At 39.1% G+C, this 21332-nt stretch overlaps 1 long non-coding RNA gene across 8 annotated transcripts in view; it reads right to left on the reverse strand.

Annotated features, from left to right (window-relative positions):
- The window catches only part of LOC123623579, a 77631-nt gene that overhangs the window by 11362 nt on the left and 44937 nt on the right, over window positions 1-21332 (reverse strand). The window contains exon 1 of one of the 8 annotated variants that reach the window (XR_006729917.1): window positions 20556-20581. The exons of 1 other annotated variant lie outside the window; for it this stretch is intronic. This is a non-coding gene — a long non-coding RNA (uncharacterized LOC123623579). Of the gene's footprint in view, window positions 1-14448; window positions 14466-16123; window positions 16148-16849; window positions 16873-19678; window positions 19700-19918; window positions 19942-20167; window positions 20392-20555; window positions 20582-21332 lie in introns of those variants that run through there. 6 more of the 8 variants (XR_006729911.1, XR_006729912.1, XR_006729916.1 and 3 more) reach the window with 6 other exon arrangements.

Consider the following 21332-nt stretch of genomic DNA (forward strand, 5'->3'; position numbering starts at 1 on the left):
TTTAGTTTTGTTCTTTGGTACTTACCTCTGTATTTATGAGCCCCACCCTTACCCACTGACGTCCTACCTCAAGTCAATTAATCCCTTCCACGTACACCCACCCCCAACAGAAACTCACATACACTATCCTTCCTCTTATCTTCTCAGTAAAGTCATACCCCACTTTCTAGTTAAACCAGCATTCACTGTTTTAATTACCAGGACAACGTGCTGACACTCACAACTGCTCTGAACTCTTATGGCATCTCCAGCTCCCCAAGACCCACTCAAGACATTTCCCCAGACACAGAGCAGGGCAACTGTGGGCTCATCTCCTCTATTTACTTCGTCTCGGGACTGCAGTCTTCTACTGCCTATTGCCCAGTGCCGGAAAACAACAGTCTCGTGTATTTTACCCAGTTTCATCATGGATGGTGGGAATGTAAGTCCATTAGTAGTCGCTCTGCCATGGCCAGAAGTAGAAGTCTAGACTGTCTCCTAGTACCCCTGTTTGTAGAAGGGCATCACCCACTTTCAAGACAGTCTAAATGAGACCTGTTCTCATTTGCCCTTTTCAGAAAATACCCCTCAAGACTTTTGAGGTATAGAAAAGGGTAGCGAGCTGGCTGCAGGTGCTGGGGAAGGGCTCTGCGCATGTAACTACCACAGACTGGGAGCAATCACCCTATTCTCAGCCCCTTTCATTTCCCCACCCCCAGAGGGACCTGGTGCCTCTAATTCTTGAGATTTCCATGGTTTTGAGGCTCAGACTGGCATGTTCCTTGCCCTTCCCTCTCAGGCACTTACCTTTCCTGCTAAATCAAAAGACACTTCCACCACTTTCTTTCCAGTTTCCAAAATGTCATCTTTTCTACACTCTAGTCTATCTCATTCTTTTTGTCTATATATATGGATATACATGCATGCACGCACACACACACACACACACACACCCGAACACTCATTTCAATAGGGTTTCAGGAAAGAATGTACATTCAGTTAATCATGTTTCAACAAAGGATTCATTTCAAATACTAAAGGCTTCAAAATGCTTGAGATCCTATAAAAAGATTCAGTTGAGAGGATGAGGTTGACTATATAAGAGAGAAAAGACATACATAAACTTTTTTTAAAGCCAGAAGATCAAATTCAAGCCAGAGAAAACATAGTTTTTAATAAGAACAAAAAAAGTATATCACATGCAAATTAATAACTTTGGCCATATTTGAAAAAATTTATTAATATTTATAAATCTAAAGAATCCTAAGGAAAATAATTATCTTCTCCTAAATAGAAATTCAGGAATATGCCATAAAATTATTGAAATCAATATAAAAGAATAGTGAAAAGAAAGTATTCAATTTTCTCCTGCTTAATCATAAAGAGTGGGGAACTATAAAGGGCTTCTCTGTTGGCCTCAAGTATTTGATGCATAAAAATGTCCTATGTACCTATACAACCTGCACTGTACCTGCCAGAGCACAGCACAGTTCCCATAAGAGTTAGTTTGTTTTGACACTTTCTTTACATTCTGTGGGACAGAGACCCTACACCATTCAGCATGGGATCCAAGCTTAACATGGAAAAGTCTGAATTTAATAATTCCAAAACACTGTACAACACTGTATCCTGGGGAAGCAAATAAATCTATATAAACAGAAATTTTGGGTGCAGATTGCATAATTCAAATTTTTGCTTTCTTTCTTTTTTTTTGAAACAGAGTCTCACTATGTGGCCTGGGCCAGTATACAGTGGTGTCATCACAGCCCACTGCAACCTCAGACTACTGGCCTCCAGCGATTCTCCTGCCCCAGCCTCCTGAGTCGCTGGGACTACAGGCGTGTACCACTACACCTGGCTAATTTTTCTATTTTTTGTAGAGACAGGATCTCGCTCTTTCTCAGGATGGTCTTGAACTCCTGGCCTCAAACAATTCTCCCACCTCAGCCTCCCAGAGTGCAAAGATTACAGGTGTGAGCCAAATTTTTGCATTCTGAACATGTCAAAAACACTATCACATACAAAAATGACCTAAAGCAGTTTGCTGTCTACACATTTCTCCATAAAAATGGAAGTCTACAAAAAATCATAAATTATGGAAGAGATTTGAGTTGTAATAGCTTATCAACAATTTACTACATTAAAAAGATGAGTATATCACGTTAATCTAAAAATTTTAGAACTACATTATGAAACCTAGGCTGTTAGTTTCTCTACTTGCTATAAATTATTTTGGTTTTATCCAAAGTGGGTTATGTGTCCAAACCTAACAAATATTAAGTTACAAACTTCCTCCATTAAAAACTCTAATATTTTACACTTCTAATAGAAAGCAGCCTATAAGTATATAAAGCTAAAATTTCAAAATGTAAAAAATTCTTTATTCACAGGAAGGAAAAACTCTTTCATAAGGAAGAATGTCATTTACAAGCAAAAGGGAGTAATAATTATTAGTGACTATTCATTTCTGCAGGGACAGAAAGAACTAGAAGGAAGTTAAAAGGTGTTTTTTTTTTACATCTTGTCATGTAAAATTATGATTAAATATAACATAAATATCTCCCTATTCAGCAAAGATAAACAAGTATTCTCATAAAAATATAGCTAAGAGCTGAAAATATTTGCTGTTAGACAACACTACTAATTTTGCATCATTTTGCACTCCACGTTGTTGGGCCAGCGAAGTTTTTTACCAGTGGTCTAAATCAATACTGCAATTGGAAGTTTATGGAATTATAAGCATAATACATTGTATTTTTGTGATAACTTTCTGGTTTGTATTGATTAATGATGGTCATTTCTAAAGACTTTTCCTAAAATGTTTTTGAATACTTAAAAAATAACTATTACTATCAAAGAAAATTACTCTCAGTTGTCTATAGCAATTCATATCAAAAGCACACCTAATTTTGTTTAATGGACATTAAAGAAAATAGGAAAAGGGCCCAGTTCTATTAAAGTGCGTATTCCCATTAGTGGGAAGTGTTGTAAAATTTTGCTTATTTCAAAAATTAACCTAGAATCATTCATCCAATGTTTTTGAGCACCTACTATTTGCTAAGCACTGCTCTAGGTACTCAGGATATAGTGGTGAATGATTCAGAAAGGTTCCTATACTTATATGGCTTAGTGTTAATATTTGAGGCTATTGGGGGAACAGACAATAAATGTGAAAACAAAAAGATGATTTCAGATAGTGACAAGTCCTGTGAAAAAAAGAAAAGAAAAGGAAAAAAACAGCAGGCAATGGGGAGTGCCACTTTAGATTGGGTGGTCAAGGTTGCTGTGGTGGTCATCAGTGTTGTTCACTAAATACTTCTAGTTGTCCTAAGCAGCAGCAGTATTGCACTTGTAACCTCAGGACCCTCCAACTCCTTATGCCAAAAGGGAAGGTCAAGCCCAGATGCTGAGTCATGCAACACCCTCTTGCAAATGAACAGCTGTTACTAACACTACTAGCCAGATTGCCACAGAAAGGTAAAAGGCTTCAGGCATCTACATGGACAGTTCCCACAGATCATCCATAAGGACACTGTTTGCTGGCCGCCCATCAATGAGGACATGCAAATTGTAACTTCCAGGTCTGCAGGCTAACTCTAGCTCCTAAAACTAAAGTCCACTTTGATTCCACACTAATAATGTGGATTACAAGTTTATCTTCCCAAGTGCAGAACAGAGACAAGACAATTCTTTCTTCCAGCTACCCAGGGACATCTGCATAACCGATTCTTCCTTTACTCCCTTTTCTCTTCAAACATTTACCTAATCTTGTGTAAAATGCAGATTTCCTGGCACTAACACAAGAATGTCACCATTTGCATCACGGCCCACCCTCTCCCCTTTTTTCTTTCTATATGCCCTCACTCTTTAAATACTGAGTTTCCAAATCCCTCTTCAGATAGCACAGGTGCTTCTGTGGTTTGTCCTTGAACTTTGGCTTCGTAACCCTCCACTGATTGAGATCTTTGCCTGGCCACCTATTTGGGTTGTCACACTTCCCCACAACCCTAAAAAAGTGATTTATGACACTTGGCATTTGAAGATTCATGAATCTTACCCTGATTTGCTATGCTTTTTCTATATACCACGGGCAATGGCAATGCCCCAATGGTGGCTGCTGTCAGCCTCCTACCAGAATGAGGACCATTCGAGGCAGAGCTCCCACTAACCCATGATGGATGGGTAGAATGAGCATGACCCATTTTTTGAACCACTGAGGTTTGAGGTTGCTTGTTTTGGAGCACAACCTAACCAATCCTGCCTATCATAGAAAGTTAGGGAGATCATAAATGAAGTAAAACTTAAATGATGAAAAAGAGCTAGACACACCAAGGGGAAAACACATGCAAAGACATAACTGAGAAAGGACAGTGGCGGGAGTGTGGCGAATAAGGAGAATCAGTATGAAGGAGGTGGAGAACTGTACTCAGATCAGGCCATGCAGGATTGAAGGCAGACTGTGGGCAGCTTGGGCTTAATACCATTTCGATAGGTGAGCAAGGTGGGGATTTTAAGCTGGAGTGGGTGGGATGGGCATCAGGGGGCTTTTAAGGGAAAAGCTACCTAATGAATCATGAACAGGTAAAGTCCCTTTCTACCACCAAATTCCAGTTGCCTGATCTCAGGCGCAGACAAGAGACCAAACAGTACCTTTCTGGAGAAATTAAATGATCCCAGAGAAAGAATTTTCAGACACTGACATTTGAAGGAACCTAAAGAAAAAGCCATCTGACCACCTGACATCCCAACAGTAAAACCCACACAAAGAATGTCCAACTAGCTTCCCAATGTCTCACTCATAAATAGAAACAGACAGCCAGGAATCACCAGACATTTGAGACCAGCTTCTCCACAAAGGAGAGAAAGAGGCCACATGGAGCAAACAGAATACATATAATTGATATCATGGAAAAGTAATAAATGGAATCGCACGTATAAACCATAAATAGGATACTCTAAATAGAAATATTCAAAAAACTTTAAATATGATAAACAAATTCAGTAAAAGGGTTAGAAAATAAAGTTGAGGCAATCTTGCACAAAGTAGAAACAAAAGACAAGAAATACACAAATAGGAGATAAGAGAAAAAAACTTTGCGATACAGTATCTGAATAACAAGAGTAACAGAATGAAAACGGGAAAAATTATTCAAGAAAAGTACCTGCCAATGAAAAATAGGCATCTGCAAATGGACAAAGACCATGAAATGCCCAGCATATGAATGCCCAGCAAAGCACATCCACCTGGAAAGTCAAACACTGGTGGTACGAAGAGGAGGTGAAAGGCTCCGCAGGGTGGGTGACAGGAGAGGTCATAAAACAAACTGGTATCAGATTTCTCAGTAGCAACCTGGAAGCTAGAAAATCATGGAGAATGCCTTTTAAATTAAAAAAAAAAAAAAACAGAAGTGGAAGATGAAGATGTGACTCAATTGCCACAATCACAGGATAAAACTTTAACCCATGAGAAGTTGCTTCTTATGAATGAGCAAAGAAAGCGGTTTCTTGAAATAGAATCTACTCCTGGTGAAGATACAGTGAACATCATTTAAATGACAACAAAGGATTTAATAAATTTAATTGATAAAGCAGTAGCAGGGCTTGAGAAGACAGACTCCAGTTTTTTTTTTTTTTTTGGAGACAGGGTCTTGCACTCTTTCCTGAGCTAGAGTGTAGCAACATCATCATAGCTCACTGCAACCTCAAACTCCTGGGCTCAAGCCATCCTCCTGCCTTAGCCTGTTAAGTAGCTTAGACTACAGGCACATGCCACCCCACCCAGATAATTTTTCTATTTTTTATAGAGACAGGGTCTTGCTATGTGGCTGAGGCTGGTCTTAAACTCCTGACCTCAAGAGATCCTCCTGCTTCACCCTTTCCTATGACTCAAAATCCAGAAACAAAGCAAGCGAAAGGCTGAAAAATGGGACTACCACCACATACACACAAAAACACAAAAAAACCCCACAAAACCTAAAAACAAACAAGCAAAATTAAAACCTTTTACATGTCCAAAATACACCATAAACAAGGTAAAAATATGCATGACAAATGGGATAGGTAAAAGTAAAAGAAATTTTTGCAAATTAAATTATGAATTAAGGGTTAGTATCCTTGGTATGTTAAAAAAAAAAAAAGAAAGAAACCTCTAAAATTTCAGAAAAAGCCCCAAAAACCCAATGAAAAAAATGAGCAAAAGATACAGACAAACAGAAAACACAACACAAAAGGTCAAGTTATGGAAAGACAATTTCTCTTAGAGAAGACCAATTTCTAAACTACATCTAATATAGCATTTCTATTTAATACCTATCAGACTAGCAAAACTATAAACAGGGATTCTCATATAGCAGTGGTGGGAACAGAAAATGTCCCAATGTTTATGGAGGGGAATGTGGCAATAACCACCAAAATTACATATGTATTTTCTCTTTGACCCAGCAATCCCACTGGCAAAATCACAAAATGATATACATACACATTCATGTCATATGGCAGTATTTGTAATAGTAAATCCACAAGGAACTGGTGGAATACAGTGCAAGGCATCTACACAGTGGAATGCAAACAAACTAGAAGAGATCATATCATGTCAAAAGGCAACCAAAGAAAAAATTTAATGGATAAAATGGGCTACGTCAATATTAAAAACTTTTGTGCTTCAAAGGACACCATCAAGAAAGTGACAGCCACAGAATGGTCAAAAAGACCTGCAAATCCTACATCTGATAAAAGACTTCTACTCAAAACACATAAAAGGTTTTTACAATTCAATATAAAGACAACCCAAGTAAAACATGGACAAACGATGTGAACAGACATTTATTCAAAGAAGATAAACAAACAGCCAATAAGCACAAGGATGCTCAACATCATTAGTCATTAGAGAAATGCAAATGAAAATCACAATGAGATGCCATTCCCAACCACCAGGGTAGCTATAGTCAGGAAATCCGGACAATAACAAGTGCTGACAAAGATGAGGAGAAACTGGTATTCTCATACATTGCTGGTAGGAATGTAAAATGGTACAGCTGCTTTCAAAAGCAGTTCAGCAGTTCCTCAAAAAGAAAACAGAGTTGACACGTGACCACAGCAATTCCACTTCTATATATATGCCCAAAAGAACTGAAAATATATGTCCACACAGAAACATGTACATGTATATTCACACCATTATTATTCATAGTAGCCAAAAAGTGGGAAAAACTCAAATGTCCATCAACTGATGAATGGATAAACAAAATGTGTTACATCAGATGGAATATTATTCACACAATGAAACATTATTCGGCCATAAAAAGGAATGAAATAGTGATACATGCTACAACATGGATGAACCTTGAAAACGTTCTAAGTAAAAGAAACCAGACACAAAAGGCCATATATTATATGATTTCACACATATAAAATGTCCAGAATAGACAAATCCAGAGACAAATAGTAGAATAGTGAGTGCCAGGGGCTGGGGTGAGAAGAGAATGGGAGACGACTGATATTGCATCTGGGGTTTCTTTTGGGGGCAGTGAAAATGTTCTAAAATCAGATACTAGTAACAGCTGCAAAACCTTGTAAATATACTAGAAACCACTGAACTGTATATTTAAAGAAAAAAGTCACTGGAGCCAATTTACATGTCACTTTGTTCAAGTGGGGAGTCAGCAGAGGATTATTTTTGTAGCTTCTATTTAAAATTATCAATTTACAAAGAATTTTCAATGATTCCTGATTTTTCCATGTGTCTCCCCTTCCTTTGCGACTTTCCCCCACCCTCTAGGAAAGTTTTCATCATTGTTACTGTTACTATTAACTTTTAAAAGTATCTGTTATGGACATTTTTCAAGCATACAAAAGTAGAGAGAATTATATAAGCCTTTTGTGCTACAATAGTTCATTAACATGTGCCATGTATTTTAAATCTAAATTATTTTCCTGAAATTGCCAAGACCCAGGCCATAGCCTGAGGCATGGCTAATCACTCAAACCTGCCAGGATGGTGCTGGGCCAGTCATGTAACGCTTTCAGGCTAACTTTGGGTGAATTCTGGCAAACTATTTCCTTCACTCACAATGACATTTCTCAAATTTCCCCTTCACTATCTTTGAAGATAGGATGGGCAAGGTAACTAGGGACCATTACATCACCTAAGGAGCAGGGTTCCATAAAAAAGGAAGTGAAAGAGTGAAAACAATGCACGTCGTTAGACTGTTTCAGCTTTTGTCCTTTCTCACAATAAAGTGCCATTCTCCTAAGTGATATAATGTCTAGTTAAAGGGTAAGGCTTGATAAAGTATAAAATCCATCCCCATATACACTAAAACATACCCAGAATGTAGAGTACAAATATTTAAAATGCAAGGTAACTGAATATATTTAGTTATATTTTACTAGTGTGTTGCTCTTCCAAATGTAAACTATATTTTTAAAATAATAACCAGTTTACTGCCTTGAAGCAGTTCTCAGGCCACAGTGCAGGGACAGAGAATCCAAAAGGAGTCTGAGGACTGAGTTGCAGAGACAGAGACCAGAGACTGAAGTGGCCAATTTTCAGTTTAGCCTTTTTTCAGAGAATTCAGATTTTTCAAAGCCAATTATTTTCTATGATTAATACTTCAGAGTCTTTTGCTTTCCTATTATTTACAATATTTAGGATAATTCTATGAAATGGTACCTACTTAAGAATACTGACTCACAATAGTATAGCCACCTAACATTTTCTACTCTGTTCAAGATCAAATTTTATAAAAATATTCTCTTTAAAATGTAATTCTAACAGCAGCAATTAAGAATATAATTCTTGACTGTATCTGATAATCTGAGACTGAGAAAACGATGTGTATTTAGAAAATTTGACTGAACACACTTTAAAAACACAGAACTTTGTGTGTTATCCCCGAGGCAAACTGAGAAGACAGAACACTAACATCACTGGGAATCCAGCCACCTGGGGAAGGGCCATGTCATGCAGTGGGAGAAGCAAATAAAGAACACGGACCAGACTCTGCTGAACACCCTGTCAACAGTGCCAGCCCAGGGAGGCTTCCCTGTCACTTCCCAGATGTCCCTCCTCCTTTAAAACCCATCTGCCATGCACCTTGACTTTGTGAAACTGGTGGAGAATTATGAACCTATATTAAAGAGGAATTAAAGAAACCTGTGGAAATTATCACAACTGTCTAGGTCCTAGGATCACTATGAAGCCTCAAAATGCTTGTATGAGAAATACAGTTAGTGAGGAGTGAACACAGATATTGTCCAGTAGTGGCTGAAGCCACAGTAAGTCTTGCAGCTCAAGGACTTCTTCCCAGGGCAAAGGAAGTAAGTAATAATCTTCTAGAGCTCAGGTGAAAGACTTTGAGTCTCCTCCTCTGGATGGCCATACCCACTGAACCACCTGTAGGTGGAAATGCCACCCCCAATCTGAAGGGACAGGAAGAATCATCTGAAACCCAGACAAAGGCCAGGGAAAAGAGGGGGCTAGCCAGAGAGCAGGGCAGAGCCTGGAAAACTTTCTGAGGTTGTCTCATCATGGACTGCAGATGTGACCCCAAGACGGCTGGTCTGACTGCCCTAGGGAAAGGCTTTCAAGCTTTTCTGATTTTCGTACAGGATTATGAGGAATCCAGAGCACTGAGGGCAGAAGGGGCAGGAACACCACACTGCTGCTTTTCAGTCCAATTACTGGAATGCCCAGACATTCAAACTGGATGTCAGCCTATCTCCTGAATATTACCTACCTCAAGATATGGTACGTATTTACCTGTGATTATAGCTATATCTGAGCCCATCAGGGAACATCAGTCAATGATACTTTTGCTATCCATCTTACCTAGCAACACAGTAGCATTTCCGAGGAACCTGAAAAGACTTAAGGCTTTCTTCCAGGATGCACTTATTTTTCAGGTTGTGTTTTTTTCCCCCAGGTTGCTTTGATTATCGTCTTTTTTTCCCTAGGAAACTTAATTGATCTGATTCTTGAAAGAGAATTTCTGAGATTTAGAGCTAAAGGTCCCAGGGTACACCATTTTCTATAATCTATTCCAAAAAGAAATATTTAAAAAGAAAGCATGAATACCACTTAGAAAAATAAAAAATTTGAAATGTAAACATTTAAAAAAGTGTAACTTTTTTTTTTTTTTTTTTTTGAGACGGAGTGTCACTTTGTTGCCCAGGCTAGAGTGAGTGCCATGGCATCAGCCTAGCTCACAGCAACCTCAAACTCCTGGGCTTAAGCGATCCTACTGCCTCAGCCTCCTGAGTAGCTGGGACTACAGGCATGTGCCACCATGCCCGGCTAATTTTTTGTATATATATTTTTAGTTGTCCAGATAGTTTATTTCGATTTTTAGTAGAGACGGGGTCTCACTCAGGCTGGTCTCGAACTCCTGACCTCGAGCGATCCACCCGCCTCGGCCTCCCAGAGGGCTAGGATTACAGGCGTGAGCCACCGCGCCCGGCCTAAAAAAGTGTAACTTTTAAAACTTAGAGCTTAGATCCATCCCCAGAGATTCTGGTTTAATGTTTTTATAAAAAAAAATTTAAAAAGCAATTTAGATGCTTACTCATGATTGAGAACCAGCATGCTAAATGTTGTTTCTTCCTAATGTGACTTGTGTAGCACTGTCACCTAAAATCCCAAAGAATTCATTTAAAACAATATGGTACAAATACTACTGCAACTAAGGCTTACAATAGTACATTTTTAATCAGCATTTGTCTAAAAATGCAGATGAACCAAGAGAAAGTCCAACTTTATGTTAGAGTGCTGGTCGTTTGGCTTTTAAGTCACTTGAAAGTAACTGGGACTGGCCGGGCATGGTGACTCACACCTGTAATCCTAGGCCTCTGGGAGGCCGAGGTGGGTGGATTGTTCAAGGTCAGGAGTTCGAGACCAGCCTGAGTGAGACCTCGTCTCTACTAAGAATAGAAATAAAAATTATCTGGACAACTAAAAATATATATAGAAAAAAAATTAGCCCGGCATGGTGGCACATGCCTGTAGTCCCAGCTACTCAGGAGGCTGAGACAGTAGGATCGCTTAAGCCCAGGAGTTTGAGGTTGCTGTGAGCTAGGCTGACGCCAGGGCACTCACTCTAGCCTGGGCAACAAAGTGAGACTCTGTCTCAAAAAAAAACAAAAAAAACACAAAAAAACAAAATAACTAGGACTAAAGCTAATTTTATTTGAATAGTCCTTAAAAAAAATAAAATTTAACTTTCAAATGATTCAAATGGCAGTTTCTTGCCTGAAACAAACCAACATGAATATTAATCACAAGTAAGAGGCTTCTTAAGATTGTGTAGAACATGTATGTGAAGAGTGGTAAATAAGTAGGTATTTCAAAAGAAACATTTCAGGTATGTTGATAAAGTGATATTAAACTTGGTATTTCCAAACATATAAGAGAAATGATAAATTATAAGTACAGTAGAAAAAAATTACTTTAGACTTTATATTGTCTATAATTTAAAAAGACAACATCTCTAATGGTAAATACACCTCCTCCCAAAACCTATTAAATTTGCCATCAATGGAAACCTCAAATAAATTATTCTTATTTTTTGACTGGACAGTTAAAACAGGCATATTTTATATTAATTGGGGAAGTGCCCCATGTCAAAATTCATTTGAAAATTAAGGACTTGCTCTCTCAAACAGCATTTTTCAGATGCACTTTTGAGATACAAAAAACAAACAATAAGCAAGTAAATCAAAAAACAAACAATAAGCAAGTAAATCAAGAATCTACAAAAAGAGAAAAGTAAAAAATTCATAATAGCGTTCAAGTTCAGAGAGCTTCTCTATACTTAGCCTTTGTTAAAAAATGTCTTTTAAAAAATCTTTCCATAGCTATCAAATATGAGAAAATCATTTAATAACCCACTGGAACATTGCTATTGATGGCTGTCAGGATGCTCTGGATCTGTGGATGCTATAACTCACTTGGTCTGTTACTCTCTTCACCACATGCTTCTCATGAAAGGGTATTTTATTTTAGATGACAGTGCACACCTAATGGAATTCTGAAGCCTTAGCATTTACCGCAGCTTTCAAGAAATTAGCTATTTCAATCTAAATTGAACTTATCCAGTAGAAGGAATGTTAAAAGATTCCTCAAGACAATGACTTCCCCTTTGAAGACAAGAATGCTTTAATATTGGAGTTAATTCCAAGTGTTTTCAAACATTTTTCTCCATTACATAAGTATTAAAATAAAGATCATAGGTCTCCCCACCTCCACTGCTCCTGCCTCAAGTTATCTTTATAACGTGAGCTACCATAGTGACAGCAAGAAAATGAGCCAATTACCCACACTTGTTCTTAGATTGCCAGCTATCATCACCAGTGAAACTGGAATTAACCAGAATTTTATGTGTGGAATGTTTTGATTAACAGGAGTTTCCCAATATCCCTGCCTTTCCACTTTCTGCTTCTGTAGGTAGAATGAGCATAGTTTTTACATTTTGTTAATATTACATACTTTTGCAGACTTATAAAGATACATTGGGAAGATGAAGGCATATCAGTACAAAGACCCAAGAGGTTGATGGGTTTTAGGGAGACAGACTAGCATAACATACTACAGGTTTGGTAGTCATCATACACATGGATTGAAACCAACTTGATTAACTCTGTGTGAACTTGGGTACCAGCAATTTAACTGTGTCTCTTCCCTTATTGTAAAATCGTTATAACAACATTCCCCTCATGATGCTGTTGTGAAGACTAAATGGAAAATATACATTGCCTAGTATGGAAGATGCTCAATGATGGACATCTTAAAAAAAAGACGGTAGTGCCACAGGCACTGTTTGTGATAAAACCTAGCTTGCTAGAAACTGCTTGCAAAGTGGACTTGCAAAGTGATCTAATGTGCATAGTCAAATTAAAATGTATATAAGTCAGATTCTCTTGCTATAAACCATAGTATCTAACTGAATTTTTTAAATAGTATTTTTAATCCCACTTATGAGAATTAATGTGACAAGCTCTCAACAGAAATCCATTGAAAAATATTTGTATATCTTGCTTTTATGTCCACATGATAAATGCTTAAACTAAGAAAGAAGATCCTACATTCTTTGAATTATATTTTAAATTTATTTAACATACAAGCTGATCAAACTGGAAAAAAAAACACTAAAACTTTTAAATGGGTGTATGTTTCACTTACATGCTCAGATAATATCTGGAGAACATAATATATGTTTGATATTTAATACAGGTCTACTTTTTAACAGAGTACTGTAAAAAATTAACATAAGAAAGTTGCTTTTAGGCTGAGAGTGGTGGCTCATGCCTGTAATCCTAGCACTCTGGGAGGCTGAGATAGGTGGATTGCTAGAGGTCAGGAGTTTGAGACCAGCCTGAGCAAGAGCGAGACCCCGGGTCTACTAAAAATAGAAAGAAATGATCTGGATAACTGAAAATATATAGAAAAAATTAGCCGGGCATGGTGGTGCATGTCTGTAGCCCCAGCTCCTCGGGAGGCTAAAGCAGTAGGTTTGCTTGAGCCCAGGAGTATGAGGTTGCTGTGAGCTAGGCTGATGCCAGGACACTGTAGCCAGGGCAACAGAGTGAGACTCTGTCTCAAAAAAAAAAGAAAGAAAGTTGCTTTTAAAAACCCGCAGGTGGTTAATACGGTAAAATCTCAAAGTTACAAATTAGAATAAATTTTAAATCATCAGTGGTAACACCTCACAAGTAATCTTAACTCAAATACAATGTATCTTACTTCAGATTCTGTTCCACAGTACCCTGGACTTACTCTCTTCTGTTACACTTTATTGTGCTTCCTTCAGTAATTGTGTAACTCTGAACTATAAACTCTGCAATGGCTAGAACTCTCTTATCTTGTTCACCTCAGCACCTAGCAAGTGTATGGCACATAGCAGAGTTCCAATAAATAACAATGTATTAATAAATGAAGTTAAGACATTAAAATTGCATATATTCTACTTGTACAAAAATGCAATTTTTAATATGATTTTATGAAACAGATTTAATTATGAAGCAACTTGAACTATAAAAGCATTTATTTAAAATAAAACTAGCTTACCTACTATACTTATTATTCAGTTTAAAAAATAAAACTTTGTGTACAAGTTTTCAGCAACACATTTTCCAACTAATGTATAAGATAATGTGATCTGGAAATATATCACTCTCATCCCTGAAGAACATATAGATAAGAGTCTATATGACTCCTTTAAAACTCTGATGCAACAGTATTCTATTACCCTCATCATTTCTCTTTTTAATGTTACACAAAGATAGACAAACTTTTAGCCATTTATGGAGCAAACACTCTGGACAATTGCTGATGTTACCAACTTTAAGTGAAATCTGCCACATACTCAGTACAAACGTAACTTTCCAATGACTTAATAGTGTGAATAAATTACTTCAGTGTTTGCACATAAGGGTATTTCTACTGCTATCTGACCAAACACATTTAAAAGATCTTACCCTGCACCTTAATTGTGAAAATACATTCCAAGATGCTAAATTTCCCTTAAAAGAAACCTCAGTTAAAAATCAGAATACTACTCTGAAATAGAAAATATACAAAAAAGAAAGATTAACTAAATATCTAAATAATTTGCTGAATTGAGTTAAATATCTAATTTGCTAAATTTCCCTCCTAAAATATGAAATAGATTATACAAATACTAAAAAAATTCCAAATAATTTTTGTTTTATAGACTATTTCTTTCCATTTGTAACTAATTTTGATATTAAACCTTGTATAGCATTTTCACAATACAAACTAAATAACTTTTTATGAATTTCCTACAGAAAAAATGTAACAGCAGGTACGTACACACACATAAGCTTTCTTGAAAGCAATAATTCATTTCTGTATATGTTTTAAAAATTAAAGTTAAGCCGTGATTACTCAAAAAGACTACTTTATTGAGGATTTAGATTTAGAGTCTTATCTCCCTCCCATTATCTTCATTTCTATCATTTACCTCTTATTCCAGGGATTCTCAAACTTTCATGTGACATGGATCACATTCTCTCTCAAAACATCTGATTCACCCACTTCTCTTCTGTGTGTGTGTTTTTCTGTTTGTCATGCGATGGGAGGGGATGAGGGGTGTGCTACAAGCAGGTGAACCTTCCATAACTTAAAGGAGGACTGCTATGCTTTTAAGATGATAATACGTAAGGGTTTTAAGTGAGATAATGTATGTAAATAATTGCACAGTGGCTGACATACAGTAGATGGACAATACATGATATTAATATATATTATAACTCATCTGTGTTATAAAATTGTAGACACCAAAACATTTCAAAAACCAAGACTACTGGGGGGCAAAACACTGATAACCTGCAGTGCAACCTCTGCACAGAGTCTCTGCACCAAAGCAGATTCATACTTGTTTTGAAATGTGACAGTGGTACTGCAAGTAACTAACTCAAAGTTATTACGTGACAGATACAGGTATACAGTGAACTCAAATCAGTTACTTTTTACTTCTTGTGAAAATTCCTAGTAAAAATGTTGGTAAGGGATTAAGGATGATCAAATGAAGAGGTGACAAAGATTTTCTTTATTCAAAAAGTCTGTTTCAAACAAATATAAAACATATAACCTGAAACAATTACAGACAGGGTGACAGATGTGGGGGGAAATATTAATTTAAAACTAATGGTTAAAATAAGAACTCTCACAATGTGTATTTCAGATATTTGTATTATTCGTCAAAGATTGAGTCATGATAAAAAACATTAAAATTGCTTCAGGTAAACAAGCCCTCAGGAGTGTAAGGAATGCTTATTTTCCAACATTCTGAGATAACTACTGTGCAAAAGCAGAGATTCAGATGTATGCTATGAGAGTTAAATACAAATTAATAAGACAAAGCAAACTAAACACAGAAACTGTCTAACTTCTATCATAGGAAACAACAGTCAAGATCAATGATGAGGGCCGGGCGTGGTGGCTCACGCCTGTAATCCTAGCACTCTGGGAGGCCGAGGTGGGTGGATCGCTCGAGGTCAGGAGTTCAAGACCAGCCTGAGCGAGACCCCGTCTCTACTAAAAATAGAAATAAAAATTATGTGGACAACTAAAAATATATATACAAAAAATTAGCCGGGCATGGTGGTGCATGCCTGTAGTCCCAGCTACTTGGGAGGCTGAGGCAGTAGGATTGCTTGAGCCCAGGAGTTTGAGGTTGCTGTGAGCTAGGCTGACGCCACGGCACTCACTCTAGCCTGGGCAACAGAGCAAGACTCTGTCTCAAAAAAAAAAAAAAAAAAAAAAAGATCAATGATAAATGAGGTTTTAGATTATTTATGAATTTCATTTAAATCCATGCTGTGGGCACATGAGGTTTCAAAACCTAAGGTATATGGTACTTGAGCTCCAAATACTAAAACTACCATTTCTAATAGGCAACTTTTATACTGGCAGCTTTTAAAAAATAGTGATGGGCATGCATTACACATGTTCCTTCTCCTACTAGAATGAAGAAAAAACAAATTTAGAAAGAATTCTTAAGGTTAGACTGTCACTGGGAACACAAGACAGCCTATATCAGAACACAGTACGGAAATACCTTTATTGAGACTACAGGTTGAGGATCTGTGTTTCCTAAATCAACTTGAAAATAATGTATTGTAAGAAGGAGCTCAACTTGTGTTTACCTATCTTTGCTGTGCTCATTATGAGCCAGGCACTGTTTCAAGTGCTTTAAAAATGGTACCTCATCTAATCTTCACAATAACCCTATGAGTTTGCTGCAATTACTATCCCCCTTGTTTTTCATATAAGGAAACTGAGACAAGGCATGGCAAGTTAAAGTGATTTGCCCAAGGTCACTGTGCTAGTAAAGGACAGAGGAGAGATTCAAACCTGAGCTGTTGTGTCTCAAAGTGTGTGCTCTTCATCATTTTGTCATGCTACCTCTAATGACAAAGGAAAAATAAAAAAAGCCAAACGAACAAAAAAACCCTTATCACCCTGTAAAAAAAATTAAATAGTAAATCCAAGTTAAGGTTTGCAAACAGTGAAAAGTTTTTAACTATCAAGGATAAGACTATTTTCTCCATTTTTTTTTTTAAGACACAGCCTCTTTGCTTAAATGTAATGATGGTCTCTGTGTAGAATTCAATTGAAGGACAAGGAAGACAAAGACAATCTGACATCAGAGCATTAGGGCTTTAAGTAAGCAAGTTAGAGCAGCATTTCATACTTCCATTACAAATGTTAAAATTCTTAGTTCGGTCCAATTAGTGTCTCAGTTAAGGTATGCCAAAGTGTATGAATGCCCGTATCATACATTATCTGAGCAACCCTAAAAAGAAAAAAGGGGGGGTTACAAAAGGGTAAGAGTTCAAACAAACATATGTCATTTACTGAAGCATGCAAGATGATATCTATTCAAAGCACCAACATAACCACATCCTAGGAATGTTTAGTATGAACTAAAGGGCTAAATTTTAACATTTTAATTGATTTTTCTTTGTAAAGCTGGAAGGACATGTGTGCTTATTTAAATACCTCACACATGGTAATTGCAAAAATAAGGTGCCCAATTTAGAGAATGTAAAAGGGAGATTCAGTTTTCACATCAGCAATTTCTACAGAAAACAAAGACATTGTAAAATACAGAAATCCTCATAATCACATACTTAAATAAGAAAAATATTTTGATTCTGTCATAATTACAAACTATATCTTCTGATCTGATTCTGTATCCTGTTCATCTTATAAAGATGAGTGAACCAAAAATAACGACTGTAATGTAATCTGCATCAATTAGTCAAAGACAAGTAAAATAATATGCCTGTACAGAAAATCATATTTTATCTCCTGCCTGTACAAATCAGACATTCAGAAGAATTACAAATATGACCTTGCCTACCAGAAAGCACTCAAACCTTTAAACTTTTAAAGTACAACCAACATTCTCTCTCTGATAACTTCAAACCATTAATTAGAACCAATGACCCCAAAATCTGAAAAGTTTAAACGTTCCATTATTAGTAAGCTGATACTACTCTGCTTCTCAGTTTAAAAGTAAACAAGTAAACATTAATTTTCTGCCTGTGGACAAACAAATTAGATTATTTTTAAGAATTCTCTTGCCTCCTGAGACACAGCTGACTGTGGGGTGCAGAATGCCACAGTGAGGCAGAGCAAGGACTCAGGACCTTCCTAAAAACCCAGCCTGCCTGTAGGATGTCCACTCCTTGAGGGGGCCACCTGGGCATCACTTCCAACCTCACAAACATCCTTATTACCAGGGACAATGTTTACACTTTGTATGACATAGGGTACTACATACTCTGGATAGGACACTGGGGACTGTGTACACACTGCATCTGACAGTGGGTGATGGGTACACAGCTTATGTGACAAGGATACTACGTACACACCAAATATGACATCAGGTACTACAGACACACGATATGTGACACCAGGTACTGTGCTAGGTACACACTGTATGACACTGAGTACTGCATACATACTATACATGACAGCAGGGTACCTTGTACACACTGCATAGAGCATCAGGTACCACATACACACTGTATATGACACTAGGTACTGCATGCACACTGGTACTCTATGTATACAGCATAGAACACCAGATGCTGCACATACACTGTACATAACACTGGTTATGTACACAGGGTACACAGCAGAAGTGACAAGGATACTGTACACACCATATATGACAACAGTTATTACATATACAATGTATAGGATAGCAGGTCCTGCATACACACCATATATGACAATGGGAACTGGGTACACAGCAAAAGTGACAAGGATACTGTGTACACACTGCATATAACACCAAGTACTATGTACACATTGTATGTGATGCCAGATGCTATGTATATAATGTACATGACATCGAGTACTGTGTACCCAGCATGACAAAGATACTGCATACACAGCAATCCTATGTATATGCTATATATGATACATTGTATACTGCGTACTCAGCATGACAGGGATACCATCTACACATTATATGACACTTGGTACTATGTACATACTCCATGACACCAAGTACTATGTATATACTCTATTTATGACACTGAGTAGCGTATGCACAGCATAAGTGACAAGAATACTCCCTACACACCATGTATGATATGCGGTACTATGTATACACTGTTGTATATGACACCAAGTACTTCGTACACACTGTATGAGACAACCGGTAGCGCTTGCATACACAGCGTGACAAGGACAGTGTGTACACACAGTACAGAACGCTAGGTACTATGTACACACTGTATATGGCATTGGGTACTGTGTAATACTCTATATGACACGTGGTACTGCATACACAGCTTAAGGACAAGGATGCCGTGTACACACAGCATGACTCTGAGTACACACCACATACAACCCCGCATAGGACGCTGTGTAAAACACCAGGTGCTGTGCACACACCGCAAAGCGCCTCCACAGCCTGGCTCTGAAGAAAACCGCGAAGGAGGACAGAGCAAAGGACAGTTCGCGGCCCGGCCGCCCCCAAGGAGCCCCCTCGTCCCAGCGCGGCCCGGCAGCTTCTCCCCAGAGCTCCGGCGGGAGGAGGGCGGCGGACCCCACGGGACAGTCCCAGAGGCCCGCGAGGACCCGTTGAGGCAGCGGCGGCCTCACCCCCGGCGTCGCCCGCAGCCCCCGGGACCGACACGGACCCCCGCCTGGCCTCGGCCCCACCTTGCGCCGCGGCTCCCACCGCCCACTGCGCCCGGAGACTGCGAAGCGTCCTCTCCTCTCCGCCGTCCACACGCCGGGACCGCGCTGCCACCAGCCCCACCGCGCACGGTCCAAGGCCTGGCCGGGCGGGCGGCGCGGGGCCCCGGAGGACGTGCTCACGCGACTCCGTGGCTTCCCGGCCCTACCAGGCCCCGCGCCGTCCTCCCGGGCCTCCGCCCCGCGCCGCCGAGCTTTCCCCACCATTATCCTCCGGCTCCGCCGCCGCCGCGCCTGGCCCTCCCTCCGGAGCCGCCGGTTCCCGCCGCCCGGCGCCTCTGGGGCCTGAGCCGGCGCCGGGCGGGCGCGGGGGGCGCCATGTTGGCCGCGCGCCCGCACTTCCTGTGTGTCTTCTCCAGCGGCGGCCGCGGCCAGGCGGGAAGTTCGGCGCTGTCGCCCGTCCCTGCCGCCCGGACGGGCTGTGCCCACCAGAGCCCCGCGCGCTGCTCCTACCTCCGCTCCATCCCGGCTCCCGCGCGCTGCCCGCAGCGCTTCAGCGCGTTCCCGCGCAGCCGCAGGAGCCCTCCGTCCGCACGCACGCCGAGGGGCAGCCGGCTCCGCGGTCCGAGCGCCGCTGGTTCTGCGGCCTCAAAACCGGCCACCTGGTTCTAGCATCTTTTTAATCCATCGTCAGGAGGAATTGCAGACAGGTGCTGCACTCCCGTTCTGTGCACAGGCAAACAGCACCTCAACAAGAACAGGACCAGCCCTTGCCAATTTGGCAAGAGCACCGCAAATTTGCGTTCCAAGTAGGTTGTCTATCAGTCAGTCTGCATCTGACATCTAACGGGAGGAGATCCCGCACACCTGTGGTTTAAGAAAGTATCAGCGATAGGCATACTTTTATAATGCTCGCATATTTTCCCTCTTGTCTTTTCTCCCAGGAGTTTGGAAGCAAGACGTTTCGGCTAAGACGTCTTGCTCTCATCATCAGTGGGCACGTGCACCTATACTTAGTTTCAGTTACCAGCAGTCAAGTGAGGTCTGAAAATAGGCGAGTACAGTACAGTAAGATATTTTGAGAGAGACCAAAGTCACATAACTTTTGTTATAGTATTTTGTTATAACTCTTCCATTTTATTATTATTGTTGTAAATCTCTTATTGTGCCTAATCTATGAATTAAACTTTATCATAAACATGTATGTGTAGGAAAAAATCATAGTATAAGTAAGGTTTGATAGTATCCTGGTTTCAGGTGTCCACAGAGGGTCTTGGAACCCCCACAGCTTAAGGGGGGACCACTATACCTGAGAATCATCAGAAAGAGACTGTTCTAGAAATTTTGGGAATCTAATCCAATTTATCAATTAGCTTTCATTGCTGGTCTCTAAGATTAAGTTAGAACTTAGAAACAGGTGGTACTTGAATAGGTCTATGATGTACATCAGTCAAACATGATCTTTCAAACCATTCACAGCCCTTTTTCTCATACATCCCAGAGTTTTTGTCTATCTCAAAGACCATTACAAAATAATTTTAACTTATTTTGATTTTAAGGATAAATATATGCCATTAAAATTTAGTAGAGAGGTTAAAGAATGTTAGAAGAAAAGCAAGCCATAACTGGTTTGAACATTGGACTTCCAACAATGAAAAGCTTTAAGTGAATTGCCTTT

This window comes from Lemur catta, chromosome 18 (genome assembly GCF_020740605.2).
Source record: "Lemur catta isolate mLemCat1 chromosome 18, mLemCat1.pri, whole genome shotgun sequence".
In the NCBI taxonomy this organism is placed as follows: domain Eukaryota; kingdom Metazoa; phylum Chordata; class Mammalia; order Primates; family Lemuridae; genus Lemur; species Lemur catta.